General features: G+C 40.6%; 1 pseudogene; it reads left to right on the top strand.

The window, feature by feature from the left end:
* The first annotated feature begins 1,493 nt into the window (after positions 1–1,493).
* LOC109898982 (guanine nucleotide-binding protein G(s) subunit alpha-like) overlaps positions 1,494–14,581 on the top strand; it is a 48,270-nt pseudogene continuing 35,182 nt past the window's right edge.

Raw genomic sequence — 14,581 nt, 5'->3', positions numbered from 1 at the left:
AACACAATAGAAAAAAGAAAAGGCAATGTGCTCCAGCACGTGCTGTTATTGTGACCAGTGAGGCAGAGCTATAGACTTGTTCTTTATTTTCCCCCCTTTTTTATTTGTGGTATCCAATTGGTGGTAGTTACAGTCTTGTCTCATTGCTGCAACTCCCGTACGGACTCAGGAGAGGCAAAGGTCGAGAGCCATGCGTCCTCTGAAGCACAACCCAACCTAGCCGCACTGCTTTTTGACACAACGCACATTCAGCCCGGAAGCCACACCAATGTGTCAGAGGAAACACCGTACCTGGTGACCTGGTCAGCGTGCACTGTGCACGGCCCACCACAGGAGTTGCTAGTGGGTGATGAGACAAAGATATCCCTGCTGGCCAAGCCCTCCCTAACCCGGACGATGCTCGGCCAATTGTGCGTCACCCCATTGACCTCCCGGTCGCGGACGACTGCAGCAGAGCCTGGGCTCAAACCCAGAGTCTCTGGTGGCACAGCTAGCACTGCAATGCCTTGGACCACTGCGCCACCCGGGAGGCCCTACCTAGCAAAGACTTATAGATGACCTGGAACCAGTGGGTCTGGCGAAGAATATGTAGCGAGGGCCAGCCGACTAGAGCGTACAGGTCGCAGTGGTGGGTGGTGTAAGGGACTTTGGTAACAAAACGGATGGCACTGTGATAGACTGCATCCAGTTTGCTGAGTAGACTGTTGGAAGCTATTATGTAGATGACATCGCCGAAGTCGAGGATCGGTAGGATAGTCAGTTTTACAGGGTAAGTTTGGCGGCGTGAGTGAAGGAGGCTTTGTTGCAAAATAGAAAGCTGATTCTACATTTGATTTTGGATTGGAGATGTTTAATATGAGTCTGGAAGGAGAGTTTACTCTATTTGTAGTTGTCCACATATTCTAGGTCAGAACCGTCCAGAGTAGTGATGCTAGTATTTGGTTTTACTAGCGTTTAAGAGTAGTTAGAGGCCACGGGAGGTGTGTTGTATGGCATTGCAGCTCATTTGGAGGTTAGTTAACACAGTGTCCAAAGAAGGGCCAGATGTATACAGAATGGTGTCGTCTGAGTAGAGGTGGATCAGAGAATCACCAGCAGCAAGAGCGACATCATTGATATATACAGAGAGAAGAGTCAGCCCGAGAATTGAACCCTGTGGTACCCCATAGAGGCTGCCAGAGGTCCGGACAACAGGCCCTCCGATTTGACACACTGAACTCAGAGAAGTAGTTGGTGAACCAGGCGAAGCAGTCATTTGAGAAACCAAGGCTATTGAGTCTGCCGATAAGAATACGGTGATTGACAGAAAGTACTCTGACACCGAAAAGAGCCTTGAAGCTATAACCCGACCTACAGTATGTATATTCTGTGAGAGTACAGTATGTATATTCTGTGAGAGTGATTGATTTGAGATTGAATCAGGTGTGCTAAGGCAGGCTATGAATGACGCAAATCATGTGACTCAAAAGCGTGGCTTTTCCTCTGCCTCCCCCTGTTGCTCCTAAAAATGGTAACAGGATGAGGAAGCACTTCGATATCAAAATAGGGCAAACCAACAAGCTATCTACTTAAATATATCACACTAGAAGCACTGAAACTGTGCGTCGTTCAGTTTCATATTCGTCAGATACTGTGAGTGGTTTTTACGTTTTCAGAAAAAACATTCAAGTGCGAGAAGGGGACACCTTGGTCCTTGCACGGACCCCATGTCCGCTAACGGGATGTGAAAATAAACAGCGAGACTGTTATAATGGTGTTTCCACGCTCAGTCAGTGTTAGCTAATTGAATTATAACCTGGCGGCTCGTTATGGGGATGTGCCATAGTTTTAGATCTAGGATTATAGGACCGCACTCATCGATAACCTACAGCGGGCGAACGGGTGCTAATGCTGGGCTAGATGGCGAGCCTGGGCAGCAGGATAATTCTTCCGACCTGGAGCTTCGGGATCAACGCAGAGTGGAGGAGAAAGCACGCATCAAAGCAGAGATAAAGAGAAGTCGGAACATAGACAAGAGTCTGAAAGCAGAGAAGAGGGAGTACAAACAAACCCACAGGCTTCTGCTATTGGGTAAGTTAATTGAACTGTTAAACGACCTAATTTAAAGTGTTGTGCTCTGCACTGTATATTTGGCCATATGTCCATAAGGATCTCAGCTTTGTGATCATTTGCTAACTGGACAAGTAACCTAACTAATCTGCTATGACTGCTAATAAGCTTGTTCTGTGTTTTTATTCAGCAGAATATTCACACTGAAATTGGATATAGTTACCATATATAGGCTAGGCCCTGCACTTGATAAATCTAACTACGTTGTAGTTCCCTCTGATATCGAACTGGCTATCTACACTGAAATCTCAGCTGCCTTCTCTACACCATTGTGGGTGATGCTTATTGATGTCCAAACAACACGTTATTTTTGAGGGACTGTTTGTTGTAAGTGTAAATATGCAATAGCAGTACATACAGCCCTATTCACCGCTTGTTATTACAAACACAAGACTTATTGTAGCCTACAGTTTATTTAGTGAGTGAATTAAGAAACGACATGCTATCATAGCTTTCAGAGGCTAATGCTGCCTTGGGGGTATATGAGAACAGGCAGATTCTCACATGCTTGCTTTTTGAGAAAAGAGACCAAAACAAGATTAATTTACACACACACACACACACACACACACACACACACACACACACACACACACACACACACACACACACACACACACACACACATATGCAGAAAATTATCCATAAGGACAAGTAATAACTGCTTATGGCTGCTTGTAACTGCTTATGCCAGTTCTTGTGGAAGGTGTTGTTTTGATTTGCTCAAGTGAAGGAGAACAGGTTTTATTTAAAAAATGTTTTGAATCAAAAGTGTTAGCAAAGTAAGACCTTGATACAACCTATAGTTATAGACTGTATCACAAGGAGACCCTTAGCTCCTTTGCCTTTTATAGAAGCTGCCCCTTCTTTCTATGTTACACAAGGAAAGGAGGGCAGTCTGCAGACACAAGTGGAAGAACTGTGTGGGCTCTGTGACCAAAATACACCAGTCATGCGGGGCTGCAGGTTTAAGAACAGACTGGACATGAGCAGAATGAGAACCTACGTTTGCTTATGAACAATCAGGTGTGAGTTAGTTAGTTATTATCTTAATTATTGCTTCTCTTCGTTGTTCTGCTGATGATCTCCACCCTGTTAGCTAAGGCTATCTTCTGTGTCCTTAGGGGACCTCTTGTTGGAGTTTGAAATGTTGTTTTTAGAAAAAGCAGAACAAAGTAGAGGTATGATTGTGCTAAAATGCTAATTTGTAGAAAACAAAAAAGGAGCTACCTTGTTTAATTTTATTACATCTTCTTAGCCAGATTAATTGTTTCGAAACTCAAATCCGGTGGCGACATGTCATTCAGGGCAGGTAGGGCAGAGCCCCGCCTATTTTGAGCCCCACCTGTTAGGCTAAAAAATAAATAATATATATATATATATATATATATATATATATATATATATATATACACACACTTCAACTGTGAGAGACGGAATCTAAAACAAAAATCCAGAAAATCACATTGTATTTTTTTAAAGTAATTCATTTGCATTTTATTGCATGACATAAGTATTTGATCACCTACCAACCAGTAAGAATTCCGGCTCTCACAGACCTGTTAGTTTTTCTTTAAGAAGCCCTCAGGTTCTCCATTCATTACCTGTATTAACTGCACCTGTTTGAACTCGTTACATGTATAAAAGACACCTGTCCACACACTCATTCAAACAGACTCCAACCTCTCCACAATGGCCAAGACCAGAAAGCTGTGTAAGGACATCAGGGATAAATTGTAGACCTGCACAAGGCTGGAATGGGCTACAGGACAATAGGCAAGCAGCTTTGTGAGAAGACAACTGTTGGCGCAATTATTAGAAAATGGAAGAAGTTCAAGATGACGGTCAATCACCCTCGGTCTGGGGCTCCATGCAAGATCTCACCTCGTGGGGCATCAATGATCATGAGGAAGGTGAGGGATCAGCCCAGAACTACACGGCAGGACCTGGTCAATGACCTGAAGAGAGCTGGGACCACAGTCTCAAAGAAAACCATTAGTAACACACTACGCCGTCATGGATTAAAATCCTGCAGCGCACGCAAGGTCCCCCTGCTCAAGCCAGCGCTTGTCCAGGCCCATCTGAAGTTTGCCAATGACCATCTGGATGATCCAGAGGAAGAATGGGAGAAGGTCATGTGGTCTGATGAGACAAAAATTGAGCTTTTTGGTCTAAACTCCACTTGCAGGGTTTGGAGGAAGAAGAAGGATGAGTACAACCCCAAGAACACCATCCCAACCATGAAGCATGGAGGTGGAAACATCATTCTTTGGGGATGCTTTTCTGCAAAGGGGACAGGACGACTGCACCATATTGAGCGGAGGATGGATGGGGCCATGTATCGCGAGATCTTGGCCAACAACCTCCTTCCCTCAGTAAGAGCATTGAAGATGGGTCGTGGCTGGGTCTTCCAGCATGACAACGACCCGAAACACACAGCCAGGGCAACTAAGGAGTGGCTCCGTAAGAAGCATCTCAAGGTCTTGGAGTGGCCTAGCCCATCTCCAGACCTGAACCCAATAGAACATCTTTGGAGGGAGCTGAAAGTCCGTATTGCCCAGCGACAGCCCCGAAACCTGAAGGATCTGGAGAAGGTCTGTATGGAGGAGTGGGACAAAATCCCTGCTGCAGTGTGTGCAAACCTGGTCAAGAACTACAGGAAACGTACTTATGTCATGCAATAAAATGCTAATTAATTACTTAAAAATCATACAATGTGATTTTCTGGAATTTTGTTTTAGATTCTGTCTCTCACAGTTGAAGTGTACCTATGATAAAAATTACAGACCTCTACATGCTTTGTAAGTAGGAAACACTGCAGATTTTGCAGGTTATCAAATACTTGTTCTCCCCACTGTATATGTGTGTGTGTGTGTGTGTGTGTATATATATATATATATATATATGTGTATTTATTCTTGCCTGTTTTGCATGTTATTTTGGCATTAATACATGTCCCATATCAGTTAGAAAGCAATGTAAAAAAAATAATAATAATTGAGTTAATAAAGCCGCATACAAACATGGTGTCTTTTTTGCTTTGAGTATGGCAGCTCCAAAATGCAGGTGTTTCAGCCTAGCTCAGTGCTTTCTGTGGTGGTGGACTCAAAAAGAAACGTTTCCAGTATCCTTTAGGGGTTCTTCAAATTGAAACTGTGGGGGAACCCCTATAAGTTCTTCAAAGAACCCCTTTTAATGGATCCTCAAATAACCTTTTGGGATTAATTTTTGAACCCCCCCCCCCCTCTTATTACTAATAAAAATATGCATAACAATAACAGAATATTTTAGTTGTCAGTGTTTATTATGATTTTAGTGGGAAAGCAGAATTTTAAAAAAGCCAAATATGAGGTAAACCCCAAGTCCAATGGATATATCGTCTGGCGTGTTGATGTTCTCCATATCCATAAACAGAAAAATGTTGCAGTGCATGGTGATCGAACAGGTTTCCTGTTAAATTCATCCGAGGTGTAGGGAGGGTAAAGTCTGTGAATTCAAAAAAATAGTACTTATACAGATGATTAACAAAACATGCACACAACAGTATTCATACCTTGGTTTTTGTGGTAAATGTTCATGAAACAAACTTTTGATAATGGTTTTCATACACATAGTTTGTCCATAATGTAGAGGACTATGGGATTTTCATTGAAGAGGTAAGGGAGGAGAATGGTACATGTGATCTGCATAACATACCACAATTGGCATGGTATTATCATCAAACCATATCAATTTAGATCATACAAGGGACAAACCTTACCTTAAATTGAGGAGATCTTTACATTTTCACTTAAGTGCTATCCTTTCAAATTCAAATGTTTCAGTTGGGCAGTTAGGTTTCTGCAAGAACCCCCACTAACTAAGGAGGTTCCTCGATGAACCACCTCCTATGGGGTTCTTGGAAGAACCTTTTTGGGGGCCATTTTCAGTGCCAAGAACCCTAAGGTTGTCACGCTCTGACCTTAGATATCTCTGTGATTAGGGTGGGTATGCTAGTTTTTGTATTGTCTAGGTTTTTTTGGTATATCTAGAGTTTTTGTAGGTCTAGGTGATTTGTATGTCTATGGTGGCCTGATATGGTTCCCAATCAGAGGCAGCTGTTTATCGTTGTCTCTGATTGGGGATGATATTTAGGTAGCCTTTTTCCCTTTGGTGTTTGTGGGATCTTGTCTATGTGTAGTTGCTTGTCAGTACTCGTTTGTATAGCTTCATGTTTCATTTTGTTAGTTTGTTCAGTGTTCATTCTTTTAATAAATAAGAATGTACACATACCACGCAGCGCCTTGGTCCGATCCTTATAACGAACGTGACAAAGGTTCTTCAAAGAACTTTGAGGATCTTAGAAGAACCCTTGTTGAACCCCTCATTTTTAGAGTGCTCAGGGGCTCCCGAGTGGCGCAGTGATCTAAGGCACTGCATCTCAGTGCTAGAGGTGTCAATACAGATCCTGGTTCGATTACAGGCTGTATCACATCCAGCTGTGATTGGGAGTCCCATAGGTGGCACACAACTGGCCCAGCGTCATCCGGGTTAGGCCGTCATTGTAAATAAGACTTTTTTCTTAACTGACTTGCCTAGTTAAATAAATAAATCAAAATACAGAGGGTAGGGGTGGTAATGTTCTCTAGTTACGCTGTAATTGGCTCAGTGTTCTGTCACTCATAGGGACACTACGTCACTGCAGAATCTACAGGGAGAGCTATAAAGTTCAAGCCCCTTGGGTGCTGTCATAGATTTACATTAGAAGTGCCCATCCAGCATGACTTCCGCTGCTTTCAAAATAATTGGAATTGGAAAATCTCAGACTTAAGTGATTTCAAGACAACTGGGAACTCTTGGGGGGGGTGAGCGCCGACTGAGAAAATACGTTGTGAACGGTCATCCAAATCTGAATTCCAAGTCGGGAAGTTACGTCATGATTCAAACTTGTTTTTTCCCGATATCCCAGTTGTCTTGAAAGCACCATAAATCCAGAGAATGGTGACAAAATTTGCCCACAAGAAGGACCACCATGCCACCTTCCTGTTCAAGTGAGCACAGCACAACAAGGTGAGTCCAAAAATTTATTGTATTCTGCCTCAAATGATGTAATATGCCAGGGAGATACGTATACTGTAGCTAAGAAAGTAATACTAAGTGTATGCCTAGTTAAATAAACGTTAAATAACAAAATAAATGTAAGCTGTTAGTAGCCCATGTGCCTCACCCTATTAATTTGGTCCCGTTCCCCCTCATAACTTAACCTACTGTTCTGACTTGGTGGTCCACATGTAGGCTATAGCCTGTTTTAGAGAATTGTTATCGAGTTTTGCAAGAGATTTCAATGCCTGCTTATGTGCCCCCTTTATTTATCCTACTGTTCTAACTTGGTGTACAGGGAGAATACTGTAAGAACGGCCAATGTTCTGAATTCTGTCGCTGTACATTTCAGAAGTGCTGAACAAATAGTTATATTCACTAAGTCCGTCTTAGCTCACTCATTAATGTCTCAATCTAAATGACGGATTGCCTCTTATCTGCTCACCGTTCCCTTATGCCATAGTTTGTACATCTCAATTGTCAGTAGAAACCACATTTGTTCAAGCAAGTCAGCCATATCAGCTATGTTTTTAAAAAAGGCAGTAAATGAGGCTGAATGAACTGTTTCACTGCCAGACAAGGCTCCGCTGATAGCCAGGTGTAGAAGTGGTAAGCATTCACTCCATGGTGCTGAAAAGAAAGCTCTGCTGTTGGGACAGCTTTATGTAGGCTCTAACAGTTTGTGGGCACCGTTTGTTACTGTTATAGTGCAATTAATGTATTGTTTTGCTGTCTTGTGTAGTGGCTTTGCTGGCATGCATATAATTGTTTTTGTTGAGTTTGCTCCATCAAGATTTACATGCTAAAATCGCCACTGCTCAAATCCTACAATCCAGTGTGATTGCTGAGAAGCCTAAGGTATGATACAACTGTAACTAAATTCTGCCCCGTACTGGCAAGAGTTGGGCATTGCATTTGAATGTAGAATACAGAATATTTTTTGCTCATCTATTTAAAAAAATTTAAAAAATATTACCGTACTTTTCACCTCAGTTTGGAATTTTCATTATCAGTTAATCATATGTAACTATCTTATTAGTTTTGCTGCGAAATAATTGGGCACAGGTTGAAGTGCTTAGACATTTTCTTATTGTTGTTACGGTCACCCTGAACACAAATAATGTGTACATACACAATACAGAGAATTGCCCTGTATTATGAGGTAAACGTCCATTAAAGGAACAGGGGGATCAAGGCAGACACACAGGGATTCCACACAGCAATGCTCTATAGTAAAACATTTGAACTACACCTTAGCCACGGAAGCTGCCTTTTGTGAACTCCTTGTTCTCTTTCAGTGGTCATATTTCATGCATGAAGTGGCCGTAAACCTATGCAGTTACATGTGTAATTATAGTGTAGGTACACATTGTAACAGTTTACAATGTAAGTATATGGGTTTTATGCTTCTTAATGCGAAGTGGAATCAAATAATCACATTTTCACATTTAACCTTGTATGTATAGGACACATATCCAACTTTTTGGTGGATGAAAATGTATCTGCTATTTGCACAATTCTGTTGCAAATGTTGAAAAGGGTTTCCTCCTGAAATGTAAGCATCTTTCAGAGCCTCATCATGATGTACAGGTACCTGTAATGTAATGGAAAAGCTTAAGTAAATGAGGGATACAAATTCTATTGAAAACACGGGCTTCCATAAAGGTGTGGTTCATGAGATAATTAAGCAGTTAACATCCCATGCTCAGTCACCAGGTCTCGACCCAATTGAACACTTTTGGGAGATTCTGGAGAGGCGCATGAGACAGCGTTGTCCACCACCATCAACGAAACACCAAATTATGTCATTTTTCATGGAAGTATGGTGTCCACATCCCTCCAATAAAGTTCCAGAAACTCGTAGAATCTATGCCAATGTGCATTGAAGCTGTTCTGACTTGTGGTGACTCAAAGCCCTATAAAGACACTTTATGTTGGTGTTTCCTTTATTTTTGGCAGTTACCTGTAGATTTGAAGGTTGACATCTTTTAGGCCTTTGGAGATGAACTACTCACACCATGGTGAAATAGTGACGATGATGGGATGGTTGAAAGAAATATACCGGCCTGTATGATGGTTGAAGGAAATATACCGGCCTGTATGATGGTTGAAGGAAATATACCGGCCTGTATGATGGTTGAAGGAAATATACCTGCCTGTATGATGGTTGAAGGAAATATACCGGCCTGTATGATGGTTGAAGGAAATATACCGGCCTACATTTTTTTATTTACACAAAACAGTGGGATACTCATTCGACCATATGAGCTGAAGGACGTCCTAGTTCACAAAATAAGTTCAACAACACTAACAGAAGAATTTGAGCTCTGATATTAGTCACTCATTGTTATTGACAACACACATGACAATAGGTTACACAAATGATAATTGGGCAACTATCAAATAACCATAGACATAGTCATTTTTTTTAGAGAACTTACATAGATTGTATATTGCTGTGATTCAGAAACAGACCCCTGGTGTCTAAACGCCACATACTCATACAGTCTGTGCTGTGGTCAGATAAATGTTGTTAAATGCAGTGGGAAATCTGATCACAAGGTGGGCACATTTATTTTCAAGCATGCTAATAGAGGCTGGTATTTTTTAAGGCTGGGCTGATATGTCACATTTGGGAATGGCAAGACCCAGTAAAGCAGTACATTTAGTAAGCCTATATCTGGCAAGAAGTGCAATGTGTTTTTATGAATCCATAAATGAATCCATAAACAAATTTATAATAATATACTGTCATTCTTTATAAAGGGGTGGTTTATAATTAGGTTATTATTAATTTAAAGATGGATTATAATAAATGAAAACAAATGGTTAAAATGGTGTACTTATTTGGTGCTTGTAGAATAGTGAATTTTCAACCAGTTTTAAACTACCCCTTTATAAATCCTTTTGTTTTTAAAATTTTATTTCCACTAAAACATTCAGAGGTTTAGAGAGGGAATAAAGAAGTCAAGACTGAATAGAGTATTAATACATTCTGTGTATCCATGTTATAATGGTTACGATGCATCTGTTGTGCTACAGTAGTCCACTTGCCCTGTGTGGACGATCAGTTCTTCAAAGACGGCGCCTTTTCTCTTCGGAATCGCAACTTCATGACGTTTTGGGCAATCATGTGATTACACTCTGGTCTTTCCCAGGGTTCAGTGAGAGCTGTTTGCCCCACCCCATCTCTTTAACGCTTTCTATCTCAATGTACAATTCTCAGAGAAAAGGACAAAAATGCATATAAATACTTCAAAGAAACTAATCTATTCACATTAATGCAAGAGCAGATCTGGCCTTTACATGAAAAAATAACTGTCATCGTTGGATTAATTGTTATATTGGCCTACCGCGGTATGTTCATATATCGATATGCACATATATCCAGGCTTAGGCTACCATACGAATTCAAAAGGAATACAAAGCTTAGACTAACAGCGGGCTCTACCCACGAGAAAAACAAGAAAATAACGAATGATTTTCATAAATATACCTGAATCGGGGAAATTGCATTGCATACAACAAAACCTACTGAAGGCAATGTTCGCCTAGAAAAGATTACCGATGTGAGGAGAAATACAAATTACAGCGGTAGAGAAAAAGACCGAGAGAAGGGCCTTTTTGATCTGGACAAACCCCAAAAGCAGCCAACATCTGTGACGAGGAGGGGAATTAAATTAATATCATTGACTAAAACAGGATATATTTGACAAAGTTACAACAAAAACGTTTTGTCTTGGATTTAAAATACATTCGGATGAAGAAGGAAACCCTGCTCATCCACATGCCGTCATTTTAGTGGAATTATTAATATGTTTTTATCCACCCTCTGTGTCTTGCTTTGCCTGTCACGCTGGGTGCTGAGGACGGATTGAACAAGAAAAAGGGAAATACGCAAATGTTTTGAATGGCAATAGTCAGAATTCTACGAGTGAAACCAATGATGGATTCCAGATGAGACATTTGCTAGAATTCAGTGTGGATTTCAGCTCTACGACAACTCGAGATCATTTATGTACATTGTAACGCTGAAGGATAATATTCAACACTGAAATGAATCTTGATGACTATATTGCGGATTTACAGTGAAAACATTATAGGAATCAACTGTCAGAGAGGGCGGCCTGAGTGTCGTGATTAGCACCACCACTCTGTTCTCACTGAATAATCTATTGTAGCCGGTAGATATTTAACACTAATAACTGCGATAAAGGCTACGGCTTGGTTGGTCTTGATCTTCCGCAGGTTTTAGTCTGCAACTGGCAATACAGATGTCACCCATCTTGAGAAAGGTGTCTTTCTCTTGGCCCAATCTAGGAATCTAGAAATTATTTATTATATGAATCCCCCCTCCCCCGAACCTTTTTATTGGGTTTTTGGGAAGATGGGTTGTCTGGGCAATAGTAAATCCGAAGACCAACGTAACGAGGAGAAGACACAGAGGGAAGCTAACAAAAAGATAGAGAAACAGCTTCAAAAAGACAAACAGATTTACCGAGCTACTCACCGGCTTCTGCTATTAGGTAGGTTTCTGACATTGGTTGTGTTTCATGCCATGTTTAATGTGGGTATCCCTGCCATATACCTATTGTGGCATTTGAGGATGACAAGGGTCTGACGTGGGAAATGACCGTATTGTATGTAGGCCCATGTTCTTCCTGGGCAGTCTATTGAACCAAGACTCTTCCATTTGTTTTATTGCAATGGGGGTTTACGTGTGGTTTTGCTGTCATTTTCGATAGGACTTTGTTCTTGTAAAAGACTTACACTGACAACACGTGTGTCAATGCACACCTGTCATTTCAAGCAGCTGTTCAAGAAAAGACACCAAAAGGATTTGTACCCTTATTTTGCAACATTGTTGCATATGAAGCCATCTGACTAGTGGAATTATTGCTTGTGATGTAAGCCTAACAATGTGTGTCTATATGCCTGACTTAGGAAGAGTAACCTATATATTATAGTCCTCAGAAATGTGAGTTTTCATCATCATGGACTACGTTTTCCTTGGAGTGCTTTTAATCATAATCGTTGCTAATACCAGGACTGATTTATTTGACAGTAGGCCTAGAGTAATCAAGTTGTTCCTAGTCCTACCTATGTAATAACACTGTAATTACTCAAGTAACACCATTGTATTAGTGTGTTGTTTCATAGTAATTGCCCTATAATTGTATAGTAATGGAGTTATTCCAATTACACAGGGCTGGCTCTAGGATTTAGAAGGCCCTAAGCAAGATTTGGTTGGGTGACCCCCCCCCCCACACACCTCACGGAAAACCATTTTAGAAGCCCCCCTCTTGCTAGTGGAGAGAGAGAGAGTGTAGTTTTAAAGTTCATATCCTGCAATTCTACACGTTTTGCCATGGAGCATAGATAACATGTTGCAGTTTTAAAGTTCATATCCTGCAATTCTACACGTTTTGCCATGGAGCATAGATAACATGTTGCAGTTTTAAAGGCTCAGTGCAGTCAAAAACATGATTTTCTAGTGTTTTATATATATTTCCACACTGAGGTTAGAATAATACTGTGACATTGTGAACATGATGATAATGGCCCTTTTACTGTTTGAAAAGACTCCCTGAAATTTCAACCTGTTTTGGTGGGATTGAGCTTTGGGGTAAATAAGAAAGATAAAAAACAGAGTTCCAAACTTCTCTGCCAATAACAGCTAATTTTCTTTTTCTCCCCCTCCCTAAAACCACTCCCAAACAGTCCTAGCAAAATTGCTTGAGAAATTGCTCTTTGCTAAGAAGCTATTTTTGTTTATTTTTGACCATTTTAAATGAAAACAATCACAGTAAGGTAGTTAATTTTTACACATAATTATTTGATATTGAGATAAAAATGTCTGTATAGTTAGCAAGTTTTCTGCAATTCTACACATTTTGCCATGGGACAGAGAAATTTCCTGCAATTCTACAAAATGTTTCTTAATATGATATCTGACTGAGAGTGACTAACAAAATCAATGGTGGCTCCGGAGGTCAGGACCTCTGGGCACATGCCATATTCGGCCATGATTACAACAAGTTTGGATAGCTGGCTAGACTAACTACTGATCTTTTCCTTTAATTGGCTTGATTTGGTAGGCTCATCTTTGGAGCAATTTAATCCTCATTGGTATTCCAAACAACATGAAATCACGTTCTATGTTTTTGACCTTACAGTATTAGGCCTAATAACAATACAGACATTGATTCTAGTCTGAAGTGACAATGACTAGGGTCCCTATTAACTTATCCAAAAACAACATTCTTCATTCACTAAAATAATTCACATTCTTTGGATACATTAATTCAACAAAAGCATGTTCACCATACAAAACAAAAATACATGATAAAGCTGCATCTTTATTCCAATTCATTTTTTTTGTTGCTGCACAGTAAGAATGTGTTTGATCGGATCCCGGAAACCTGGTTACCATTTTGGATTTTATAGGGGCCTAGGTATTTATGACAAGTCTCCCTAGTCAACTCGCTACATTATTGGTGTGTTTTTCCCTTGGAGAGAAGTAAAAAAATATATATTTAAAAAAAGATGCTCAGGCCCAAGTTAGGATCTGGTCTGTTTGCTTTTCATTTTCATTTAGCATGTTGCATGCTGTTAGCACGAAGGAGCAGCGTTTGTTCTCTCCGTTCCTCAATGTGTGGGGAATGACTGTTCCGAATATCCCCGAATGTTCCCAGCATTCCATGTTCCGTGATTAGTGGACAGTCATCACTAGAGGTTAGGATTTCTTCCTCACCATATTATCTGACCAGGAAACACTCTGGGACCTAGTTGTAGTAGGTTGTAACTTGGTTGAACACTGAAGTAATGTGTGATTTGCATGCCTAGAATTTAGCTCAAGGGAATTGATATCGCCCTAAAGAGACCACTGTCAAGTGAGGTGTTTTTTGAAAGGTCTTTAGATTCATCTTCCTGTTCTCTCTGTTTGCAGGTGCTGGTGAATCTGGGAAGAGCACGATAGTTAAACAGATGCGAATATTGCATGTGAATGGCTTCAACGCAGAGTAAGTATTCTTTCCCCTCATTTCATAAATCTTTGCAGAACCGTGTCAAGCACTAATTATTTTGTAGGTGCCACTGAAGGCTTGGGCCGGGACGATATTAGCGATATTCTTTTCACGGAAAAATGAAAAACTGAAGCAGGTCAAAGTCTATGGTCCTTTTAAATAAATGTGACTCTGGATGACAAAATAATTTTGTTTGCTTCCATCATTAGGGCTGTTTTCTTAAAGAAGTTAAATCCGCTTCGGGTTTTGTTGCACGAGACTAATGAGTATCGCGATGCTGGTATCGTCGCAGCCTTACTGAAGCCCATAGGGTTCTTACTCCTTTTGTATTACACAGACTTTAAACTAGTAACCGAGGTCCTAGGATT

Source organism: Oncorhynchus kisutch, linkage group LG1 (genome assembly GCF_002021735.2).
Source record: "Oncorhynchus kisutch isolate 150728-3 linkage group LG1, Okis_V2, whole genome shotgun sequence".
Taxonomy (NCBI): domain Eukaryota; kingdom Metazoa; phylum Chordata; class Actinopteri; order Salmoniformes; family Salmonidae; genus Oncorhynchus; species Oncorhynchus kisutch.
Note: the sequence above shows the minus strand (reverse complement) of the source record. Positions and strands in the feature narration are given on the sequence as shown.